The 24,385-nt window shown below is 44.0% G+C and overlaps 1 long non-coding RNA gene and 1 pseudogene across 1 annotated transcript in view; both read right to left on the bottom strand.

Moving 5' to 3' along the window:
• The window catches only part of LOC138844837 (uncharacterized), a 77,458-nt gene that overhangs the window by 34,845 nt on the left and 18,228 nt on the right, over positions 1–24,385 (bottom strand). The window lies entirely within an intron of this gene.
• Positions 2,818–4,825, bottom strand: LOC138844581 (palmitoyltransferase ZDHHC5 pseudogene; annotated as a pseudogene).

Raw genomic sequence — 24,385 nt, 5'->3', positions numbered from 1 at the left:
AGAGACAGAGAGAGAAGTCTTCCATCTGCTGGTTCACTCTCCAGATGGCCGCAACAACCAGAGCTGCTCCAATCCAAAGTCAGGAGCCACAAGATTCTTCTGGGTCTCCCACATGGGTTCAGGGGCCCATAGACTTGGGTAATTTTCTATTGTTATCCCAGGCCATAGCAGAGAGCTGGATTGGAAGAGGAGCAGCCAGGACTAGAACCAGCACCCATATGGGATGCCGGCACTTCAGGAAAGGGCGTTAACCCACTGCACCACAGTGCCAGCCCAAGAAATTGTTTTCTAACTTGGTTCTTTTACAGGTCTGGACTAAACAGCAATTGTGATCAAAGCTCTATTCTTATTGCCCCTTAGCACTTATTTTCTAAAATAAATAAATTGTATTTGGAAACTACAAAAGAAAAAGCTGTTTTACTATAATGCTGCTTGACCTCCTTAAGACTGAATAAGAAATGGCCACTTAAAAGATCTCTGAATGGGGCTGGGGCTGTGATGTAGTGGGCTAAGCTGCCACCGCAGGTGCCTGCATCCCATCTGGGCATGATTTCTAGTCCTGGCTGCTCCTCTTCTCATCCAGCTCTATGCTGCGACCTGGAAAAGCAGTAGAGATTTGCCAAGTGCTTGGGCCTCTGCACCCATGTGGGATACCCAGAAGGAACTCTTGTTCCTGATTAGGATTGGCCCAGCAATGGCCATTGTGGCCATTTGAGGAGTGAACCAGATGGAAGACCTTTCTCTCTGTCTCTCCTTTCCTCTGTAACTCTACAGATGGTCTGGGAGGAGGCTTCTTGGAAATAGAATTCAGTTGTTCACAGTCGATGGTTACATGTTTTCTCATGAGCTGTCAGTGAGGTCTGCCTTCTGTCATTTCCTTTCAGTGGGCTCCTGAAACTCCCATGCAAACACCATTATTCATAGGTCATTCAAAACACCAGCAGCCAGTGAGTGTCAGCCAAAATATGAAAATTTTAACTAAGGTTAAAATTATGCTCTGTGTATTAAGTACAATGAATCAGAATCAGCCTTTTGAGTTTTCTTTCATAGGAAAAATTTTCAAAATCATAGCTTTAAGGAGCTGGCACTGAGTCATAGCTGGTAAAACCACTGCCTGCTGTGCCATTATCTCATATGGGCACTGGTTTGAGTCTCGACTGCTCCACTTCTAACCCAGCTCTCTGCTGTGGCCTGGGAAGTCAATAGAAGGGGGCCCAAGTCCTTGGGACCCTGCACCCATGAGGAGACCCCGAAGAAGCTCCTGTCTCCTGGCTTTGGATTGGCCCTGTTCCAGCAGTTGCGACCATTTCAGGGAGGTGAACCAGCCAATTGAAGACCTCTCTCTCTCTTTGCCTCTGCCTCTTTATAACTCTTCCTTTCAAAAAAATAAATAAATATTTAAAAAAAAATGTTGCTGCTGAAAACTCCCAAAACTGCCAGGAGGAATTGCTACAGCAACTTCAAATGGGTTCATTTGCCTGAGACATAGCAAGTCATTCACTGGCTCTGGGGTAGTGAAAAGAAATTATAACTTTAGTTATATACTATCTCAGTTTCTTAAGACATCTAGGTATTGTTATATACTGTCTCAGTTTCTTAAGACATCTAGGTATTGCTGTTAAGCATAAACTGGGTAAAGCAAATGACATAAATGTTTCTAAATATAAACTTAAGTAGTCTTTTTTTGTTTGCTGATAGATCAGGATTTCTCTCATTTGTCAGTTGAAAATGCCTAATCAGAATAAAAAATGAAAGGGACTCTGTGAAGAGGCTGGAGTCTCCCCTATTTAGAGATTAGAACCCAGGTATCTCCTCTACCCAGCACCATTCTAAGGTGGGCTGAGGGGTAACCCCCAGGGGACATCTGGAGGGGCCTAGGCCTGCCACTCCTTTCCTCTGTCCTGTTTTTGGCATGTGATGAAAAATATTGCATTTTGGATTTTTCTCTTCTGTCCTTGCACTTTAAAATCACCTTAACTGTAGCCTAGGGGAAGCTCTGAGGGGCTCACTTAAGAAAGCCACCCAACCCCTCTCTCCCAAGAAAGGGGGGATTTTCTAATAGTGTTTTGAATTAGGCCAGATGCTTTTCCTGATCCCCCTCCTACCACCACCACCAATGTCATGGAGCTCTGACCCCTTTCCTGGGAAGCTAAATGCCAATAAGCCTAGAAAACTAACTTTCCACAAGTCCTTTCCTCTTCTAACCAAGAGCTCAGACTCCTCTCTCCCCAGGTTTCTTTCCTGATCACTTAGCAGCAACAGGGGGTTCTACTACTTCCTTAGTTGGTAACAGACAAGAGAGGGACCATGGGGGGAAAGGAAGACTCTGGTGTCTCCCCTCTTTTCCTGCTGGTCTGAGGACCAGGAAAAGTAAGACCCTCTTTCTTTTACATATCCCTCCCTCATTTTCCCATCCCAAGATAGATATATAATTTCTTTGATATTTATACACACACCTGGTAACACAGAAGATTAAAAAATAGGATCTGTAACAATAATAAAAAAATTATTTCTGGTTTAAAAATGATCTGGTTCTCTCCAGGGCAAGCAATTGCACAAATGTCCACTGAGTCTGGTCCAGGGATTAGGGAAGGAAGGTCTTAAAAGGTAAAAGGGGGGAGCTACTACCCCAGCCTCACAGCCCCAACTCTCCAACTCCCCAACTCGGTTGCATTTTATAAAACACTCATCCTCTGGGAATCAGGGTTTTGAAAAATGTCCATGCAGGGGAAGGGAGCCCCTTGAGGGAAGGAAGGTGGCCACCTGGGGCCCTTTGGTGTAGACACAGTGGTGTGGGGAAGGGGAGGCACTGACAGCTCACACCATATCTCAGGTGGTACCACCCACTCATGACAGTTTCTTGACTCCTCCCCTTGTGGGGCCAGGGGAGGCTGAGCTGATGCTCTTGGGTTGCTGTTGGATTTGCTGTGGGCAGTATTGAGCTGTACTTCATCTTCAGGCATCAGCAGTGGCTGCAAGGCCACTTCCTCTATCTCAGGGACACCAGGTGGGGATTTTTGGCTGCTGTAAGATGTTTAACAGCCAGATATGGGGTGGTTGGACCTGGTTCAGGGGACCCTATTCCCTGGCCCCTTAGCCTTTCTGCCTTCCCCAAATGGGGGACAGCTGGGCGTCCAAGTGGAGTCTTGCTCGGTGGTAATCTCTTCAGATCAGCTAAGGAGGAAGCCCTCTGAGGGCATGCCTGAGCCAGGTGTTGACTGAATGCCTGAGTCTCCCAAGCCTGGCTCTTCCTCATGGACTGGGAGTTGGGTGACTGGTGCAGCAGCTTCTCTCATCCCTGGAGAGAGGCCACAGATTGTCATAACGGACTGGTGAGGGCTCTCATGTTGGACCTGTTGGCACCAAATGTGGATGCCTCTCGGCTTCCTGTTGCTGGGCCAGGAATACTGACAGGAAGGGAGAGGTGTAGCTGAAAGCTGGGTCTGGCTCAGGCTTCCGTTGCATGTCTGATTGGCCAGGCTCTTACAGGAGGTGGAAGTGGTGCCTTCTGAACGCATGGACTGCAACTCGTCCAGTACAAAACCTGTTCTCTGTGCCGACTTGAGGCTGGAGGAACGAGAGCCACTGGAAAGTGGATCGAAGTGAAAGCTTTTGCCAAAGGTGGGAGAACAGAAGCTCTCGGGTTCCAAGCTGGGCTCTGAGTGGTAACTGGGATGATGGCTGCTCTCTGCAGTTGAGGTTGGCTTCCTCAAACTGTCCCCATGACTAACTTGGTGCTGGAGGAATGAGGTAGGGCAGCTGATGTACTGCTGCTACTATAACCCGGCCGACACTTGTACATGGTTGGTGTGGGGGACTGTCCTTGCCCCAAAAGCTGCTATCTCCATTAGTAGCCAGGCAAAGGTGTGTTCGCAGTCCCATGCAGCTGCTCAGGTCTGGCATAGGAGGAGGCCGGGGTTTGGCATTTGTGGACTGGCTCTCTGTTGTTTCCAAGCTTCCCTTAGACTTAGTTCCCCTAAGCTCTCCCTGGATGCCATTATCCATGATCTTCACAGTAATCTGACACTTCTGGCTGAAGGAAGGGAGGTCTGATTACAATTGTCTTCTCTTTCTTTGGTCTTCCCAAATATCTGGGTGCTGGGGAATTGCAAAGTGCATTGTTACAGCAGCCATTGGTGAAGGGGCTCATGCCTCCCCAGAATTTACCCATAACCTGTTCATTGGCTGTGCGTCCCCAGGCCACCAGCACCACATGAAACCCTGTGAGGCCAGCTACAGGGATGAAGAATAAGCCAGCAACACACATCACTGCCATTGTGACAGTGTGCAGACCCCTGAGAGCTCCTCTATGTGGCAGAGGACATAAAGGAGGCCAAAGCCAAATATACCCATAGAGTGGGCTGTCAAGGAAAGGAGGAAGAGGAAGAAATAATACTAGTTCTGGCGGCCAATACAGTTGTTCACCCAGGGGCAGGGATGATCAAATTCCTCCACACAATTATCACAGACACTGTGTGGGAACGCTGAGGAGGACAGTAGCAGCGGCAGGTGGCACATCCTTTCATGCACACCTGGATGCCATTGATCTCCACTGTTTTGTCAAGGGAGCTTGAAAATCTTCCTTGTCCTCATCTTCCTCAGCTTGAGGGAAAATGCCTGGGTCCATGAAGGTGGCCCTAATGAAATTGGCCAGAACAAAGAGAAACAAAGGCATTGTAGATGGGCACTGCAGGTGACATATTCAGGCTTAGTTCTGGACACGTACAAGCAAAGAAGAGTGTTGTAGCTCCCACTAAGAAGATAGCGGCTGCTGAGGTCAGGATGTGTTTCTGGGTCTGAATCTCTGTCCAGACTCTGCGGGCATGTTGGAGCTCTGAAGGGACATCTAACCTGCTGCATAGCCCAGGCCCACACAGAGGCAGAACGGATAAGACAATGGGATAAGGGAACCAACAGAGAAGAGTACAGAAAAACAAACAAACAAACAAAAAAATCAGGGAAACCAAAAATTTAGAATTATCATCCTTCCACATCGCCAAACAAAACTGAAGGTCAAAATATCTCAAACGAAGGAAAGCATATGGGAGGGGGAAAGGTGATTGCAAGTGATAAATAACCACTTCCCCAGAACAAAGCAGAAGAGGAGGTTAAGAAACACAACTTGGGGGCTGGCGCTGTGGTGTAGCAAGTAAAGCCGCTGCTTGCAGTGCCGGCCTCCTATATGGACACCAGTTCGAGTCCTGGTGGCTCCACTTTTGATCCAGCTCTCTGCTATGGCCTGGGAAAGCAGTAGAAGATGGCCCAAGTCCTTGGGCCCCTGCACCCACGTGGGAGACCCATAAGAAGCTCCTGGCTCCTGGCTTCGGGTTGGCACAGCTCCAGCCATTGCAGCCAATTGGGGAGTGAACCAGCAGATGGAAGACTTCTCTCTCTCTGCCTCTCCTCTGTGTAACTTTCAAATAAATATTAAAAAAAAAAACCCACAAGTTTAACAGCTTAGAAATGGGAGACAAACAGTAGGTTGTACACATACAAATGGCTGCAGGTAGAGAACATGGACAGTCAGACAGATCAAGGTACTGCTCATGGACAGAGGCAGGTCTTCAAAAAAAAGAAAGGGAAATATCAAGGCAGGGCAGGAAATTCTGAGCAAGGAAAATTCCTGAGGAGATACTCTAGTACCTCCACAACTACCACACTCCCACAAAATGTAAGCAGCACCTAGAAGAGGTGTGTACTGTGCATTTTTATCCACGAAGGAACCTGCAGCCCCTTCCAGCATGGAAGAAGAGCTGTTTTTACTGCAGCCCTTGTCAGTTCTAGGCAGCCTTCTCAATGCCACCACTCCCACACCTTGACTTCACCAGGGTTTGTAGTCTGCAATGGCTCTCTAATATTATTTATTTCTCTCTTGGTGGCTAATGCTGGACTACAGCTGTTACAAGTTGAGTTGTAAATACTTTCCTTTAAGAAGAGAGAAAACAGAGAGAGAGCAAGCTGCTCTGTCTTCAATCTCTTCTTGCTATTCCCAAGCCCTTCAAGGGCCCCATTTCCTATAGAGTTCATCCAAAACTGAAGGAAAACTTAAAATCCTTGAAGCCTTTTCTTCCAATAAGCAGAATAAGACGAAGACATTGATACCATGTGATACTTTAAAAAATAACTCGGGATGAAGGCACAGTTCCAAAGATGTCCCAGTTTCCAGGTTAGTCACTGTGTCTGGTCTTTCTTCTTCAATCTTGGGCTTTCCAGACACAGAGTTCAACTGGGTTATGGTGCCTCCCTTGGAGCAGTGCCCATCACCGCCACCGTCGTTGTCACCACAGCCTCCCGGCAGTGCTGTCCAGCCTCTGACAGGCAGCACAGAGCCCCCGCACGCTGCACGCCTGCACCACTCCTCCACGAGCCAGCGCACAGCCATGGCTCTCAGGGCAGGGTATCGAGCCCTCCCAGTGTTCCCATTGGCTCCCTGCCCCGGGCACGTGAGACGTTTCTCTCATTCATGAGGGTCACGCAGTTGCACCTGCCCCTACTCACTCTGCCATCCACCCATAGCCCCCACCCCTTCTCCGCTCTCAAAGTTAAGTACTCTTAACATCTTAACATTCTTTAAAAGTAATTCAAGATGGTTTAAAAGTAAGTATGAAATTTTTATCTTGTTTCATTTTGAAAATTATGTTAATTTATAAGTTTTTAAAGAATTATTTTGAGATGGTGATGGGGCTGATGCTGTGGCATAGTAGCTTAATCCTTTGCCTGCAGTGCCGGCATCCCACATGGGTGCCAGTTCTAGTCCCAGCTGCTCCTCTTCCAATCCAGAGAACTTCTGCTATGGCCTGGGAAAGCAGTAGAAGATGGCCCAAGTCCTTGGGCCCCTGTACCCATGTGGGAGACTGGGAGGAAGCTCCTGGCTCCAGGCTTCGGGTTGGCACCCCTCCAGCCATTGCGGCCATTTGGGGGCTGAAGCAAGACGGAAGACCTTTATCACTTTCGCTCCCTCCTTTTCATTGTCTGTAACTGTACCTTTCAACTAAATAAATAGAATCTTTAAAAATAAAAAAAAATTATTTTGGGGCCAAAATAATGGCATAGCAGCTAAAGCAGCCTCCTGTAATTCCATTATTTCATATGGACACCAGTTCAAGTCCTGGCTCCACACTTCTTACCCAGCTCCCTGCTAGTGGGTGGTGAAAAGCAGCAGGTGGCCCAGGTGCTTAGGTCCCTGCACCCATTTGGAAGACTCAGATGAAGCACTCTGACCCAGTGCTGGCTGCTGTGGGCATATGGAGAGTGATCCAGCAGATGGAAATGCACGCTCTCTCTCTGTGTAACTCTGACTTTCAAACATATAAATAAATCTTTAAAAAATGAATTATTTCAAAATGTAAATTTTTGTCATAAGGTGGAAAGGCTGCAATACTCTAGAATGTAAGGACAAAAATAGGACAAAAACTGAAGGTTTAAGTAAGTTGCAGAAAGCATGAGCACATAACAGAAGGTTTGAAGTAGCCAGCACTATGGCGCAGTGAGTTAATGCCTTGGCCTGAAGCACTGGCATCCCATATGGGTGCCAGTTCTAGTCCTGGCTGCTCCTCTTCTGATCCAGCTCTCTGCTATGGCCTGGGATATCAATGGAAGATGGCCCAAGCCCTTAGGTCCCTACACCTGTGTGGGAGACCTGGAGGAGGCTTCTGGCTCTGAATTGACACAGCAATGGTCAATGCAGCCATCTGGGAAGTGAACAAGCAAATGGAAGACCTCTCTGTCTCTACTCCTCTCTAACTCTGACTTTCAAATAAATAAAATAAATCTTTTAAAAAAAGGTTTGAAAAGGAAAAATCTTGTAAGAAAAATTGTGTGTGTGTGTGTGTGTGTGTGAAAGCCAAAAGCTTCATCCAAATCTCCCACATGGGTGAAGGAGCCTAGCACTTGGGCCATCCTCCACTGCTTTCCCAGGCACATTAACAGTGAGCTTCATCAGAAATGGAGCAGGGTCTAGCACTGTGGCAGAGTGCTGAGATGGTGGCAGCCATTTGAGCAGCAGTTCATGTCCCAGCTATTCCATTTCCAATCCAGCTCCCTGCTAATGCACCTGGAAAAGCAACAAAAGATGACCCAAGTGCTTGAGTCCCTACAAGCACATTAGGAGACCTAGAAGAAGCTTCTGACTTTGGCCTGGCCTAGCCACAGATTCTGTGGCCATTTGGGGAGTGAACTACTAGATGAAAATATGTCTGTCTTTTGGAATCTCTCTCTCTCTATAACTCTGCCTTTCAAATAAATAAATAAATAAATAAACTCTTTTTTACACATGTGGAACAGTCATTATTCAAACCAGCACTCTGGGATGAGGCATCCCAGACAGCTGCTTAATCTACTATACCACAATGCCTGCCCAATTATAATTTTAAAAATTTTCATTGTTGTCTAAAATTTTGGAATGAATATCAAAGGTACACTGAAATAAAATTAAAATTTGATGCTTTTTTTAAACAAGCTGTTTAAAATATGTGCATACTGATATGTTAGTAAATATCTGGAAATAGCCTTGGACTTTAATTTTGGAATCTGTTTTTTTTTAAAGATTTATTGATTTATTTCAGAGTTCCAGAGAGGCAGAGGAGAGAGAGAGAGAGAGATCTTCCATCCTCTTGTTCACTCCCCAGATGTCCTCAATTGCCAGAGCTGAGCCAGGAGCCAAGAGGTAGGAGCTTCCTCCAGGTCTCCAACATGCAGGGGCTCAAGGACATGGGCCATCTTCTACTGTTTTCCCAGCCATAGCAAACAGCTGAATCAGAAGTGGAGCAGCTGTGACTCAAATTAGTGACCAAATGAGATGCTGGCACTGCAGTTGGCAGCTTCACGTGCTATGCCATAGTGCTGATCATGATATCTTTTGTTTAAAAAAAAAAACTGCAGCATCTCCTTTTAAGAATTCTTGCTTAGTTTTTAACCATCTGTGAATTTTCTAGTCAGCTTCTTTAATCTTTCTTCTCCTTCCTGGTTGTGACTCTTAAATTTTTCTAAGTAATGGGTTATTTTATATGCTATTTTTCTATTCAAGGTTTTTACTTCCACTTTGGTGACTGACCAAAAACCACAAATGTTGTGCCTCAGCAAACAATCAGAATTGTTTGGAAAAAGCTGAGTCTTAAGAGTTACAAGTTGTATATATACTTGTTTTATAAAATCATCAGATTTATGAGTAAATCTGGTTTAGAACTGGTTGAATCACACTAAGCAGATGGATGCTATTTCAAAATTATAAGTGAGCCTATTTTGACCAAATATTTTAAGCCCTTTTGACATCCTGAGACTTTCTCAGAATCAAGGTTCTAAATTTTTTCACTTTGAGATTTTCAGCAGGAACCCTTGATGGGTCAAAGGATATATGTCTTATCTTTTAGAGGTAATAGTTTATCATGCAACTTGCATTTTAGGAAAGTACTGTCATGAAATTATGCTCAATGTTAAATTATATTTATATAGATATGCCATTGATATAAATGTCCTAGAAGTTATATAAGTTTTAAAATGTGATAGTTCTGTTGTGTTGTTACTAGTCACGATGGTTATCTTCATAAAAAGACCCAGAGTCCTAAAAGGGACAATAGGTGTGTAAAATCCTTCAGTTTCTTTCTTTCCTTTTTAAAGATCTTTCTATTTATTTGAAGGCAGAATTCCAGAAAGGAGGGGAGAGAGAGAGAGAAAGAGATTGGATTTCTTCTGTTGGTTCACACTCCAAAGGGCCACAATGACCAAAGCTAAGCCAGGCTGAAGCCAGGCAATATGGTCATAATTCAAGTTCTCCCAAATGGGTACAGGAGCACACACACTTGGCCATCCTCTGCTGCTTTCCCAAGTGCATTAGCAGGGAGCTGGATCAGAGTGGAGCAACCAGGACTCGAAGTGTAACCCATACAGGATGCCAGCATCATAGGCAGTAGCTTAACCTGCAATGCCACAATGCTGGTCCCTCTTTAGTTGTTTTGTAACATCCTGTACGGAATGAACATAAATGGCTCATGTCAATTAATCAATTTCATAATTTTAACTATGTTTATTTAAAGACTTCTGTCATCCATAGTTTTGTATTCTTCTCTAAAAACACTTGTAATCAATTTCACAGAAAATGTTCTTGAATACAGATTTTTGGCTACTTTAGACAAGAATTTCAAGAACTTTGAGGGAAAGGAAAAAACTAAAAACCCCATCAACTGGTAATGGAGGGGCCAGTGCTATGGCACAGTGGGTTAAAGCCCCAACTTGCAGCTCCAACAAAAACCAAGAAACGGGGGCCAGCCCCATGGCACAGTAGGTTAATCCTCTGCCTGTGGCACTGACATCCCATATGGGTGCCAGTTCTAGTCCCAGCTGCTCCTCTTCCAATCTGCCTCTCTGCTATGGACTGGGAAAGCAGTAGAAGATGACCCAAGTCCTTAGGCCCCTGAACCCATGTGGGAGACTGGGAAGAAGCTTCCGATTGGCACAGCTCCAGCTGTTGCAGCCATTTGGGGAGTGAACCAAAGGAAGGAAGACCTTTCTCCCTGTCTTTTCCTCTCACTGTCTGTAACTCTACCTCTCAAATAAAATAAAATCCTAAAAAACATAAAGGGGCTGATACTGTAAGATGTGGACTTGGTCACCCAAGGCTAGCTGACATGTCTAAGAATTACAGCCACTTGTTCACTGAATTAGACACAACAGTTCACATTTGGGCAGTTTTTTTACCACTGTGCATACTGCTCACTGTGCATACTGGGCTCACTTCTGGAAAAAGGAAGGCTACTGGCTCATTTCTGGCTATTTGGGAGAGTCTAAGCCATACTATTTGATAACTGAAATATTACCAAAAGAAAAAAAGCCTTTTTTTAAATCAAGCCACATTGTCCACGGGCCCCTCTGGAGACAATAAATGTGAATGACTACAAGTATTGAACAAATGTGTCCCAGCAGGCTATTCTAATGGCCCTTTAGCAGGGGTGGAGGACTTCCATACCCTAGCCACATAAAGCCCATAAAATCATTTGGTCTGACCCTGCCAAGGCAACTACAAATGGGATTCGATATTCAATCTATGCAGACTAAATCTTAAGTTGCCAAGGCAACTATAAATGGGACTTGATATTCAATCTATACAAAATAAACCTTAAGCTGATAATTTTGTATGTCATGTGAATGATGTTATAGACACCAAAATGTCCCTTGGAATAAAGGCCCTTTGCTTTAAAGACTACAGGCCTTGAACAATAAAGGCTGGAAACAGCTTCAAAGACAAGAAGATTCAACCATTGAACACACAGCAGTAACTCCTCCAGAATCTATGGAAGCAACAGCACTGTTACCAGGTATCTTAGAACAGAAGGTTAAACTCAAAGTCCTCACCCAGGCCTTATGTCTCAGATGAGGTAAGGGTGAACACTCACACTGACTTGAGTTAGGAAAGAGGGATGTTGATGGTCTGAGTTTTTATTGGGATAAAGATTAAAGACATACTTTGGGACTTCCCTAGGTTCAAGAAACATGGAAGAGATATACAGAAATCTGTGAGTTTCCCAAACTTTCATTGAAGCTAGTCCATATCTCTGTTCTATTTGTATGAACACTGGTTATTCATCTTCGTTCTATACATAGAACTGGAGAATGTGATTTTGCATATAAGGCACTGGCAAATTATATTCAAAGTGTCTTTTTTTTGTCTTAAGGATTCATTCTTTATTTAGTCATTTTTATTAGCTTAAGGGAAGACCGGGGAGCAATGGGACAAGCCTATCATTTTTTTTTTTAGAAACATTTTATTTAGTGAGTATAAATATCATGAGTACATCTTTAAGAATAGAGTGATTTGTCCCACCATATCCACTCTCCCACCCCTACTCCCTCCCTTTTTCCTCCTCCCTTTCCCATTCCCAGTCCCATTCTCCATTAGGATTCCTTTTTTTTTTTTTTTGGACAGGCAGTGGACAGTGAGAGACAGAGACAAAGGTCTTCCTTTGCCATTGGTTCACCCTCCAATGGCCGCCACGGGCAGCACGCTGCAGCCAGCTCACCACGCTGATCTGAAGGCAGGAGCCAGGTGCTTCTCCTGGTCTCCCATGGGGTGCAGGGCCCAAGCACTTGGGCCATCCTCCACTGCACTCCCTGGTCACAGCAGAGAGCTGGCCTGGAAGAGTGGCAACCAGGACAGAATCCGGCACCCCGACCGGGACTAGAACCTGGTGTGCTGGAGCCACTAGGCGGAGGATTAGCCTATTGAGCCACGGCACCGGCTTGAAGGATTCATTTTCAATAAACCTTATACACAGAAGACCAGCTCTGTACTAAGATTTCAACTATTTGCACACAGACACATACATTAAATATTAAAAAAAAAAGGCTTTCTGAGAACAACCTTTATAGGTATATCACATACTACGACTCATTTATGACCGAGGTCTTGCATGCGGAGTAAGTGTACAATGACTCCTGCTGTAATTTAACAATTAAATCTCTTATGTATGATGTCAGTGATCACCCAAGACTCTTGCCATGAGTTGCCCAGGCTAAGGAAGCCTTTTGAGACCACAGTCTTTGTCAGCATTTAGGCAAAGCCAAAGGCAAAATGGAAGTTCTGTCCTCCCTTCAAAGAAAACTACATTCTTTTTGGATGGCTCCTTCTTTCCACTGGGGTATCATTCATGGCAATCCTTCATGTAGGACTTTTTTTATTTTTGCCACAGTGTCTTAGAATTCAATGCCTGAAATGTTTTCATGGGCTTTTCAACCACACAAGAATGCTTTAAGGGCTCATTCTGAGGTCACTATGGTATATAAAATGATTGTCATTCCATGAGTCTGCTGTATGAACTGCTTTCCAACTCAACATGTCTTAAAATGCAATGTCTGGTCTTACTCTAAGTCTCTTTTTTATTGTTTTTTAAATATTCATTTATTTGAAAGACAGAGTTACAAAGAGAGAAAGAGACAGAGAGATCTTCCAGCGGCTGGTTCAGTCCTCAAATGGCTGCAACAGCCAGAGCTGGACCCATCCAATGTCAAAAGCCAGGAGCTTCTTCCAGGTCTCCCAAATGGTTCCAGAGTCCCAGTACTTGGGCCATCCTCTGCTCATTTCCTGGGTGCATTAGCAGCAAGATGGATCAGAAGTAGAGCAGCTGGGACTCAAACCCATGCCCATATAGGATACTGGCAAGGCAAGCAGTGGCTTTACCCTCTACACCAAAGTGCCTGCCACATGCACACAAATCTTAATCAGTGACTATCCCTGGTTTTAAACTGGAAGTTTTCTGGCAGAAAAATCACTAATTTCTCTGGTTTCTCTTGAGATACAGAAATACTACCATGTTCTTGCTTTTATTAATGCTGTAGAATGGTTATATACCTGCAAGGTAAAGCTATGCAGAAACTGGCTGTGTAACCCTTCTATTTATATATCAGATTGCTACAGCAAAACCCAGAACTAGCAAGTTTTTTTTCTTAAAGAAATGCCTATGGTGGCTGCTGTTGTGGTGTAGCAACAATTGCCAACTATGACCCCAGCATCCCATATGAGTACTGCTTTCAGTCTTGGCTGCTCCACTTCCAGTCCAACACCTTGCTAATGGCCTTGTAAAGGCAGAAGATGGCTCAGTACTTGTGCCCCTGGCTGATGCAGCCACCTGGGGAAGTGAACCAGCAGATGGAAGATATCTCTCTCTGTGTTAACTATTAAGTAAGCAAATGAGTAAGTAAAAGAAATGCCTCCAACCTCCTCTCCTTTCATCCTAAAAATACCCCCACATTACCCCACAAATTTCACGAAGCAGTCTAACCAATCACTGTCCCTTTTTCCTAAGGATGGAGAAGTAACAAAAAATAAAAACATCTAAAATGAAACCCCTATAAAACAAAAGCAGGACCAAGCATCTCCTCTGTCTCCCTTAGACCAAGGCGTCCTTATCCATATTGTACCAAAAATAATTCACTGAATTGAGGGAGTGATACAGCTGGCCTGAACACAAGAAGTCACTTTTCTGCAACAGATAGAACCCTGCTGGTCAATATTGTCTGGATGGGTTTATTTAGGGGAGTTCCACATCTAGGTAAGGAAACATCCCAGTCTGGAGCAGCAAATAACTACCAATTGTATGTAAACTCCCAGATTCACTGACGCCCACTTGAACACCATTACACTTCCCTAAAGAATATAGCATCTTCAACTAGGAAAATGAAGGTCAAAAGCATCACGAACCGATCAGGAACCTGGACACAAGCTGAACATGCATCTGTCACCTCTAATTTCAATCTATAAGAATCTTTGCCTCTAACTTCCTGGGGAGCCCTGGAGTTAAGTTCCTTGCTCTGGTCTTTAAAATAAATGCTTCTTTACTCCACCATACCAAAGCCAGTGATTGGCTTACTGTGTCTTGGGCAAGTATATACAGGTTAGGGGTTCTACAGCAACACCACCAACCAGATTGGAGGTATGTCCTGCAATAAGGGCAGAGATGGGACTTGAACCCAGGCATGCTGACATAAAAGATATGCTTCTCAAGGAGTGTTCCAATCATTATGTCAAATCCCATTCCCTTACATTTTTAAACTAATTTTTTCTTTGAATTCCAGATAGACTGAAGGACACAGCAGAGATCACCCATCTGCTGGTTCAGTCCCTAAATGCCCACAATAGTTTGGGCTTAGAGGCCAAAGTGAGGTGCCAAGAACTCATTCTAGGCCTCTCTCATGGATGGCAGTTGGGCCATCTTCTGTTGCTTTTCCAGGTGCATTAACAGGGAGCAGAATTGAAAGTGGAACAGCTGGGATAGGAACCAGCTCCTATATGGGATGCCAGTGCTCCAGGTGGTGGCTTACCCACTATACCACAGCATCAGCCATGATATTTCACACCTCTGCTTTTGAAAATATTTAGAAATATTTTGAAGCTGCAAATTACTGATTTGGGCTTGTGCTGTGGTGCACCAGCCTGTAGCATCTGCATCCCATTTGGGAGCCTGGCTGCTCCACTTCCAATCCAGCTCCCTGGCAATGCACCTTGGAAAGTAGCGGGGGATGGCCAAGTCCTTGTGCCTCTGCACTGATGTAGGAGATCCAGGACAAACTCCTGACTTTGGATTAGCTCAACTCTGGCAATTGTCATTTTGTGAGTGAGCCAGTGCATAAAAGACACAGCTATCTTTCTAGCTATCACTCTCCCTACCTCTTTCTGTACCTATTTCCAATAAAATAAATAGAAAAAAAAATACAGTGTGGCTTTGGGGGGCCACTACTCAACACTCCCTCCCCAGATTTAAAAAGTCGGTGATAGAGAATTAATGAAGGCATTAGTATAGGAGCTCACATCTTTTCCTCTTGCCTCAGACTAAACCAGCAGTGAGTGCTCCCCAAGTCTGTACTGCAAAATCCTGATAAATTTGTTATCACACTTTCATTATCTGCCAATCTCTGAATCTGTGGTGGGATTCCTTCTCCCAAACATTCTGGGATACATATAAAAACAACATAGCCCAATGCAGCTACATCTGATTAAAACACTCAATGATGGATAATTGACTTTACATGAAAAAAATAAATAAGCCACCCAGGAACATCTTAGAAAATGATTGCTTCTCTGTTGCTAGTTAAGAGAAACTCCCAGGGAATAAGCACTTGGCCTGGTAGTTGAAGACCCACATTCCATACTGTGCTGTCTGTCTCAAGTCCCAGTACTGATTCTGTTCCAGCTCCCTGCACATGCACAACCACGGAAGCAGCAAGCTCAATAGTTGTCTCTCTGCCACCAACATGGGAGATCAGATGAGTGACCAGCTTCTGACTTTGGCCTGGCCAGTTCCAGCCCATGCAAAATCACTATCTCTCCCTCTTTCTCTCTTTGTTTATGTGTATGTGTCTGTCTCTCTTTGCCTTTCAAATAAAAATTTTTTAAAAATGAGAAACATCCTGGACTGCAACAAGGCTCATGTGCAGGATCATTTCCTCCATGTGGAAACAGCCCCAAGTCTTCCAGAAGCTGCAATCGTGCTTCCTTAGCACAGTCTTGAAGGAAAAATGTTCTTGTATTTACTGTAGGCACAGCACCTACACCACCTGGTGGATTAAGAATGCACACCATATGAGCCCTCTTGGGTGAGTTCAGGATCAAACTCATTGTTCAGTGGCTTCTTGCTGCCCTCTGCTGGACTTCTGATGCAACTAACGCATTTTTTGTTAGACACTGACAAACTGCTTACAGACCACCCTACACAATGAAGAATAGCAGAGCTGAAGTGATCCCAATTTTCCAGTTTAGCACTTAAAAAGCTATAGAAATTGAGAGAGATCATATTCGTAACCTGTTTTAACTGCATCCTATTTTTATGTTTCATTTTCATTTCCTATCATCTCGTATTTTTTACTTCCACTTGTTATCTATTTTCTATAGCTCTCTATTTAGGAATATGTTGCTATTTTCCATATACATGTGCACTTCTCAAACGTCCTTCTGTTATTGACACTCAAGATAAATCCCTGTGGTCATAGAACATTCATTGTTTTATTTGTATCTTTTCAGTTTATTTAGGCTCTTTTGTGACCTAGCAAAAGTTCTTCTGCAGAGTATTACATGTGCACTTGAACAGCAAGTGTATTCTCTTGTCCAACTATACCGTCAAGTTCTTTCATGATGTTCATATTTCCTATATCCTTTCCAATATATTGCAAGCTACTTTGCAAACTTCTTTCCATTACTGAAAATGGCAAATATATGTGCCCTAATACTAGTTGACAACTCTACTTCTCCCTTTTTGTCTCTCTGTGACTCTGCTTTCAAATAAATCTTAAAAACATCCCTAAAGAATAACATTGAAATTTTCATTGCAAGTGCATTGGTTTGATTTTATCTTCTGTAATTTTTCTGAGTTCTAACATTTTTAATGGACTCATTAGGGTTTTTTGACATTTGAAATTCCAAAAGAGGGGAGGGATGGATGGACAGAGAGCAGCCACATGTTGGTTCATGCCCCGAATGATCACAGTAGCTGGGGATGAGTTAAGTCAAAGCTAGGATCTGAGAGTTCAATCTAAGTTTCTCATGTGAGGGAAAGGGATGACTTGAAGCATCAACCCCCTGCTGTCTCTGTTAATGATACAATGCCATGTAACAGACAACTAATTCCACTACGTTCTTATTTTTATCAGTTTGCTCTCTTTCTTGCCTAATAGCTCTAGTTTCAAGTTCCACTGCTACAAGCAAAAGAAATAATGAGGGCAGGGATCCTTATCTCCTTGATATTAGAGGAGACTACTGAATACCAGGAGCAGTGATCTAGCTATGGCCTGGATCATGCTGATGTGTATTTTTCTATACCCAGTCTGTTTATTATGCCACATCTATTTCTTTGTGTGATGCAAGGCAATGTCTTGTGCTAAGCTCTGTCACATCTCAATTTTCCCCTTGTGGGGAAAATACAGGCATTGACCAATTGACCATGAAGGTTGTGGTGAGGGAAACGTTCCCCAGCTGGAGGCAAGATAGACTAAAATTGCAGTGATGCTTCAGTGATCCCAGCATCCCATATGGTAAGGTCCTGGCTACTCCACTTCTGGTGCTACTCCCTGCTACTGCTCCTAAAAAAGCAGTGGAAGATGGCCCAAGTTCTTGGATCTCTGCCACCCAAGTAGAGAACTGGATGGAGTCCCAGTCTCCTGGCTTTGGTCTGGCCCTACACAGCTGTTTCAGACATTTGGGGAGTTAATTGCTGAAGCTGACATGAGGTGATATTTTGAATGAAATTAGGTCATTGTTAGTCCCTCCTCAGCTTCCAAATAGCCTGCTAAATTATGTTTCACCATTAAGAGACTCATTGTACCATATGCAATTGTGTATTAAAACAGACAGCTTGGCAAATAGCATAAACTTAAACAGAAATACCATTAGTTTTAACAATCCTCTACTAAGGTATATAAATGAAAGACATAGAACCAGTATAATGAAGAGCTGCCTATATTCTCATGTGTATTACACATTACTCAGAATGTTAGATGTAAAAACAGTGGACATATCTACCTACACATGAATAGACTTGAAATGTGCCACATAAACACAATGGGGTTCCACTGAGCCTTCCATAGTGAAATTCTGTCACTTTTGACAATTTATGTGAATATAGAGATTATCATGTGAAGTGACAAACCCAGAAGGACACAAAAGGACAAATATTATCTCACTAAAAATCTGGAATGCATGTTAGAGAGAAGAATGGTGGAGTAAGGATAAAGGGGACACATTGGTAAATATGCACAAAGTTTCCCCTAAACACCATGAATGAAATTATAATGTTGCATTTCATATTTCAAATTTCTTGTAGAGGTTTTTAAATGTTCTCACCATAATATATGAGGTGAAGAATGTGAATAATTCTGGGCCAGTGCCGTGGCTCAATAGGCCAATCCTCCACCTTTTTGGCACTGGCACACCGGGTTCTAGTCCCAGTCGGGGCGCCGGATTCTGTCCCAGTTGCCCCTCTTCCAGGCCAGCTCTCTGCTGTGGCCAGGGAGTGCAGTGGAGGATGGTCCAGGTGCTTGGGCCCTGCACCCCATGGGAGACCAGGAGAAGCACCTGGCTCCTGCCATCGGATCAGTGTGGTGCACCAGCCGCAGCGCGCTGCCTGCGGTGACCATTGGAGGGTGAACCAATGGCAAAAGAAGACCTTTCTGTCTGTCTCTCTCTCTCACTGTCCACTCTGCCTGTCAAAAAAAAAAAAAAAAAAAGAGAGAGAATGTGAATAATTCTCATTTGAAAATCCCAGAATTAACATTCATCAAATGATCACATCATACCCTAAAGTATCTACAACTATTTTTCAGTTGAATATTTATAAAGGCAAATATTATCAGGTTACACTAAAAAAATAAAGAACAATATAATCTGTATAGGATTAAAACTTTTAAAAAAAATTTTTTTGTATTAATACAGAGAAATGTTCCATGCATTCCATAGCAGGATAAAACTTGAGGGGCCAGCACTGTGGCATAGCTATAATTCTAACATTTGAAACTAAAAAAATTTTTCAGAGAAAACTCAAGCCAAAACAAGAAAGCAGAAGAAATAAACAGTAAAATGGAGAAGGTGGAGACAGGAAGGGGTAATTCTCCCCATCTTCATGTAGGAAAGAAGCAGTGCTGTGATGCTAGCATGTGGCAAGGATGCCTCCCCACCAAGACCCTACAATCTCTGAACCTTGCTATCAACCACCATACTCACATATGAATCCTCTTTGGACTCTGCTGATGCCTCTGGGACAGTCATACAACCCCTGCTGTGCATGTAAGCCAAGCCCAGGAAGAGCCAGTTCAGATTTACCACCCACATGCTCTTGTCTGTTGGCTGGCAGGGTGAAAACCCTGCAGGGTTTACTACATATCAATTGTAAGAAGGCGGCATGTTTGAATATCCTGGGGATTTTGTATTTTCACCTGGGTCAGAGACAAAGAATTGTGCTGCTTAATGCTGAACACAGTTGCTCCATCAGCAAAATGATTTCCTTCTTTTGCCTGGAAATGCAGGGGCTACACAAGTGGTACAGATAATATTAAACCTTTTAAAGTGTCCAGGTCCTGCTGCTCCTTCAGGGTGAAGTCCACAGTCCACACCTGTAACAGTGCATTTCTCTAAAAGGTATCAGCTCTGGATCACAAAGAAGGGTGACAGGGAGTTCATTCTTCTCTTTATGTCTATCTTGCCTCTTATATAAGATGAAGCTAATTTTTGTATGCTATAGGCCAACAGAAAGGAAAATGATAATCAAAACATATCAATTTCATATTAACTTTGCAATTATGAAATTTACTATAATAGAGTTTCCCTTATTCAGTAAAAGATCACAGTGTAATCTGTAGACATAAGTGTAATGTGTAACTGAAGGGTGTTAGATCAAGTGAGACGTCCATTCAAAGTAGATCAGGCTAACAATGTTTTAAAAACTTTGGAAGGATGGCCTTGTGGCATAGTGCGTAAAACCACAGGGAACCTGTTTAAGACCCAGTTGCTAACTTCCTTTCCAGCACTCTGCTAATGCACCTGGGAAAGCATAAGATGGCCCATGTCCTTGGGCCCTGCAGCCACCTGGGAGACCTGAGAGAAGTTCCTGGCTCCCATCTGTTCCAGTTCCAGCTGTTGCCACCATCTGGGGAGTGAACTAATGATGGAAGGTCTCTCTCCCTTTCTAAATAAATCTATTAAACAATAAATTTTAGGGGATGGTATAGTGCCACAGCAGATAAAGCTACCATCTGAACCCACAGCATCCCACATGAGTACCAATATGAGCCACACCTACTCCATTTCTTATCCACTCCCTGTGAATAAATGTGGAAAACCAGTGGAAGATGGCCGAAGTACTTAGACTTCTGCCATCCACCTGGGAAACTTGGAAGAAGTTCTGGGCAGGTACTGACCCAACCCCAGCCATTGTAGCAATTTGGGGACAACCAGCAGATGGGACATCTATCTCTTTCTCTCTCTCTGTAACTCTCTTTCAAATAAATAAATAAGTAGTAAATAAAACTTTTTTGGATCATCAGGTTACACTTCACAGAAAAGACATATCTCTTCATCAATGTGTCCTCATGAATATAAAATTGCAAAACACACTGGCAAAAAGGCAAAGAAAAAACTAGACCAAGTGATGGGAACTACAAATGCACCATATCTAGGTGAGTGGTCCTTGACTGTGAGGAGAAAAAAACAGTAAACATGTTCAAAGAAGTGTTAACTGAATGAATCACTGTTTTTGAATATTATTTATAAACAAAGGTATACTTATAAGCTTTTTCATATTTCTTCCAAAAATCAATGTAATTGCTATTGTTTACATAAAAGATATTGCGTATGTCCTCAAACAGGGCACATAAACTTGGAAAGTTATCTTAGAAGATTTGCATTTTTTTAAAGATTTTATTGGAGCTGGCACTGTGGTACAGTGTGTCGCTCCCCCTCTTCGTGGAGGAATGACACTAAACCCTGCCTAGGCTTCATATCCGAGTCACGGCACCATTATGTCACTCCCCCTCTTCGTGGAGGAACGACACTAAACCCTGCCTAGGCTTCATATCCGAGTCACGGCACCATTATGTCGCTCCCCCTCTTCGTGGAGGAACGACACAGGACCCTGCGCTGTTCTTTTGTCTGCTCGGCCCTCCCCGGGTTTGCTGCTGGTTCTTCCCGGGTTGGCTACTGTCCCTTCCACCTCCATGGAAGGGCGGTTCCCCCTGCCACATTCCCCACTTCCGCAGGGGAGCGGCACACCGCCGGCCGGCTCTCTCAGGGGCTGCACAGGTGTTCCCCTTAGATGTTCCCCTTAGATGTTCCTGGTGCATGCCGTCTCTCTCCTCCTTTATAGTCCTCCTCCGCCAATCCTAACTCGGCTGCCCACACGCCGAGTACACTGCTCTCCTCCAATCAGGAGCAAGTCCTACAGTTTATTGGCTGAACTGGAGGCAGCTGTGTAAAAGCTGTTTTCTTCTCTCCCAACGCCATATTGTGGGAGAGCAGATGCATAGAATAAGTCTTAATTCCAGTAACTTAGTCTAGTCCGAGTTGCTCCCCACACAGTGGGTTAAAGCCCCAGCCTGCAGTGCCAGCATCCCATACAGGGAACAGTTTGAGTCCCAGCTGCTCTACTGCCAACCCAGCTTCTGCTGTGGCCTAGGAAAACAGTGGGAGATGGCGCAAGTGCTTGGGCCCCTGCATCCATGTGGGAGACCCAAAAGAAACTCTTGGCTCCTGGCTTTGGTTCAGCTCAACTCTGGCTGTTGCAGACATTTCAGGAGTGAACCAGTGGAAGGAAGACCTCTCTCTCTCTGGCTCTACCTCTATCTGTAACTCTATCTTTCAAATAAATAAAAATAAATATTTAAAAATAACAGATCAAAGGGACAAGATTTTAAACAAGATTTTATTGATTTATTTGAGAGGTACAACTACAGACACAGAGAGGGAGGGATAGAAAATATTTCTTCCATCTGCTGGTTCACTCCCCAAATGGCCTCAATGGCCAGAGTTGAGTCACTCAGAAGCCAGGAGCCAGGAGCTCCTTCAAAGTCTCCCACATGGGTGCCAGAGCCCAAGCACTTGGGCCATCTTACACTATGTTCCCATGTCACAAGCAGAGAGCTGGATCAGAAGGTGAGCAGTCAGGACACAAACGGGTACCCATATTGGATGCTGGTGCAGCATCACCAGCCCCCAGAAGATTTGAATTTGAGAGTCAACGTCTGGAAGGAGAATGAAGAAATAGAGAGGAAGAATTGGAGAAGACATGGTATGATGACCAACCATTAGACATAGAGTAGTCAGAATAGTGAAGAAAAAGACAGGAAGCGTGAACACAATTTGGTACTAATTGGTTACACAGAGGGTTGAAAGTGGAGTTCAATTCCATGATGTGTACATGAAAGACTGTATGGACACTTGCACAGGAAGTAGAAATTGGAAAAAAAATCAACAAGAATATGATGCAAAGAGTGAGACTGGTACCCATATGGGATGCTGGCACTACAGGCCATAGCTTAACTTTTAAGTCTTGAAAAAAAGATTATTTGCACACAATTTATACCTGCAAGACTCAAAGAATCTCCTGAAAACACCTATTTGGTTGGTTCAATAAAAAAAGAATACTGGAGCCAACATTGTGGTGTAGCAGGTTAATCCACTGCTGGCAACACTGGAATCCCATATAGGTGCCAGTACAAAACCTCTCTGTACTACTTCTCATCCAGCTCCCTGCTAAGGTATCAGAAAGCAGAAGATAACCCAAGGGTGTGGTCTCTTCCACCCATGTAGGAGATATGGAAGAAGCTCCAGGATCCTGGCTTCAGACTGTCATAGCAGCAGTCAATGCAGCCATTTGTGTAACAAATCAGCAGACAGAACCTCTCTCTCTCTCCTCTTTCTATGACTCTTCCTTTCAATTTAATAAATAAACCATTAAAAAAAGATGAAACATGACCACTGCTGGACAATAGTGGGGGTCAGAGAGTATTCTTATTTTATATATTATTGTTTAACATTGCCTCCTCCAGTTCTTCTAAAAAGTACAAGCAATCCTTTGGGAAATGATAGCAATCTGTCATCTCCAAAGTAACTGATACCTGAAGGTTATGGCCATGACAACACTGTTAAATATGTGAACAGTTAAATAGACCTCAAATGCTTTCAAATGCTCAAAATTGGCCAAAGGAAAGGAGAATGAAGCATATATAAAACATGTTTAAAAAATCATAAAATGAAAGATTAAAAAATCATCTCAAAAAGTTGACTCCAAGCTGGCACCATGGCTCACTAGGCTAATCCTCCACCTGTGGCGCCGGCACACCGGGTTCTAGTCCCGGTCAGAGTGCTGGATTCTGTCCCGGTTGCTCCTCTTCCAGTCCAGCTCTCTGCTGTGGTCTGGGAGTGCAGTGGAGGATGGCCCAAGTCCTTGGGCCCTGCACCCGCATGGGAGACCAGGAGAAGCACCTGGCTCCTGGCTCCTGCTTCAGATCAGTGTGGTGCACCAGCCGCAGCACACTGGCCACAGTGGCTATTGGATGGTGAACCAACGGAAAAAGGGAGACTTTTCTCCCTGTCTCTCCCTCTCACTGTCCACTCTGTCAAAAAAAAAAAAAAAAAAAAAAAAAGGTTGACTCCATCTAAAACTACAAAAACATATATCTAAGTCCACTTTTTATTGTCAGAAGCAATCCAACTGACAAAAAAGTACTGAGGGTTTAAGCCATAGAGGCCAAGGGTGATAGATAGGAAATACAACACCTAAGCAATCTAACCCCGAGAGTCTTTGCCAAAGGCTGCAATGTGGATTGCAGAGGAAGGATACTGCAGAGGGCAGAGACTTGTGCAGTGAGGATGCATAATCAAGGCCTCAGTAGAGTGTGTGCCATGTGAACTTAGGTCATTCCCTATTTCTGCCTCCATGATAGACAAATTGCTATGATGATCCCCCCCACCCTTCGTGACTCCCTACTTTTTTCAGATCATAAAGGAATCTGAAAACCTGAAGAGTTACTCTGGTTTATCTTACTCATGCTTTCACCCTCTACAATGGGTACACAGAAGGCACATAACTTGTTTCCTCTGTTAACAGGTCTATGTATCAAGGGAGGCTACATCTGGAGATAACACGGGTGCCTGGCATCATTCTAGATTCTGGATTTGAGTGTAAAATGGGACATTGTGGTCTCTGGTTGAGAAAAGTTAAGATACCTGTGGGATGGCCTGCACTGCGGCTCACTTGATTAATCCTCTGCCTGCAGTGCTAGCATCCCATATGGGCACTGGGTTCTACTCCTGGTTGCTCCTCTTCCAGTCCAGCTCTCTGCTGTGGCCTGGGAAGGCAGTGGAGGATGGCGCAAGTGCTTGGGCACCTGCACCTGCATGGGAGACCAGGAAGAAGCA

The sequence above is a fragment of the Oryctolagus cuniculus genome, chromosome 12 (assembly GCF_964237555.1).
Source record: "Oryctolagus cuniculus chromosome 12, mOryCun1.1, whole genome shotgun sequence".
Lineage (NCBI taxonomy): Eukaryota > Metazoa > Chordata > Mammalia > Lagomorpha > Leporidae > Oryctolagus > Oryctolagus cuniculus.
The sequence above is the reverse complement of the archived record's forward strand: the minus strand, read 5'-3'. Positions and strand labels throughout refer to the sequence as shown.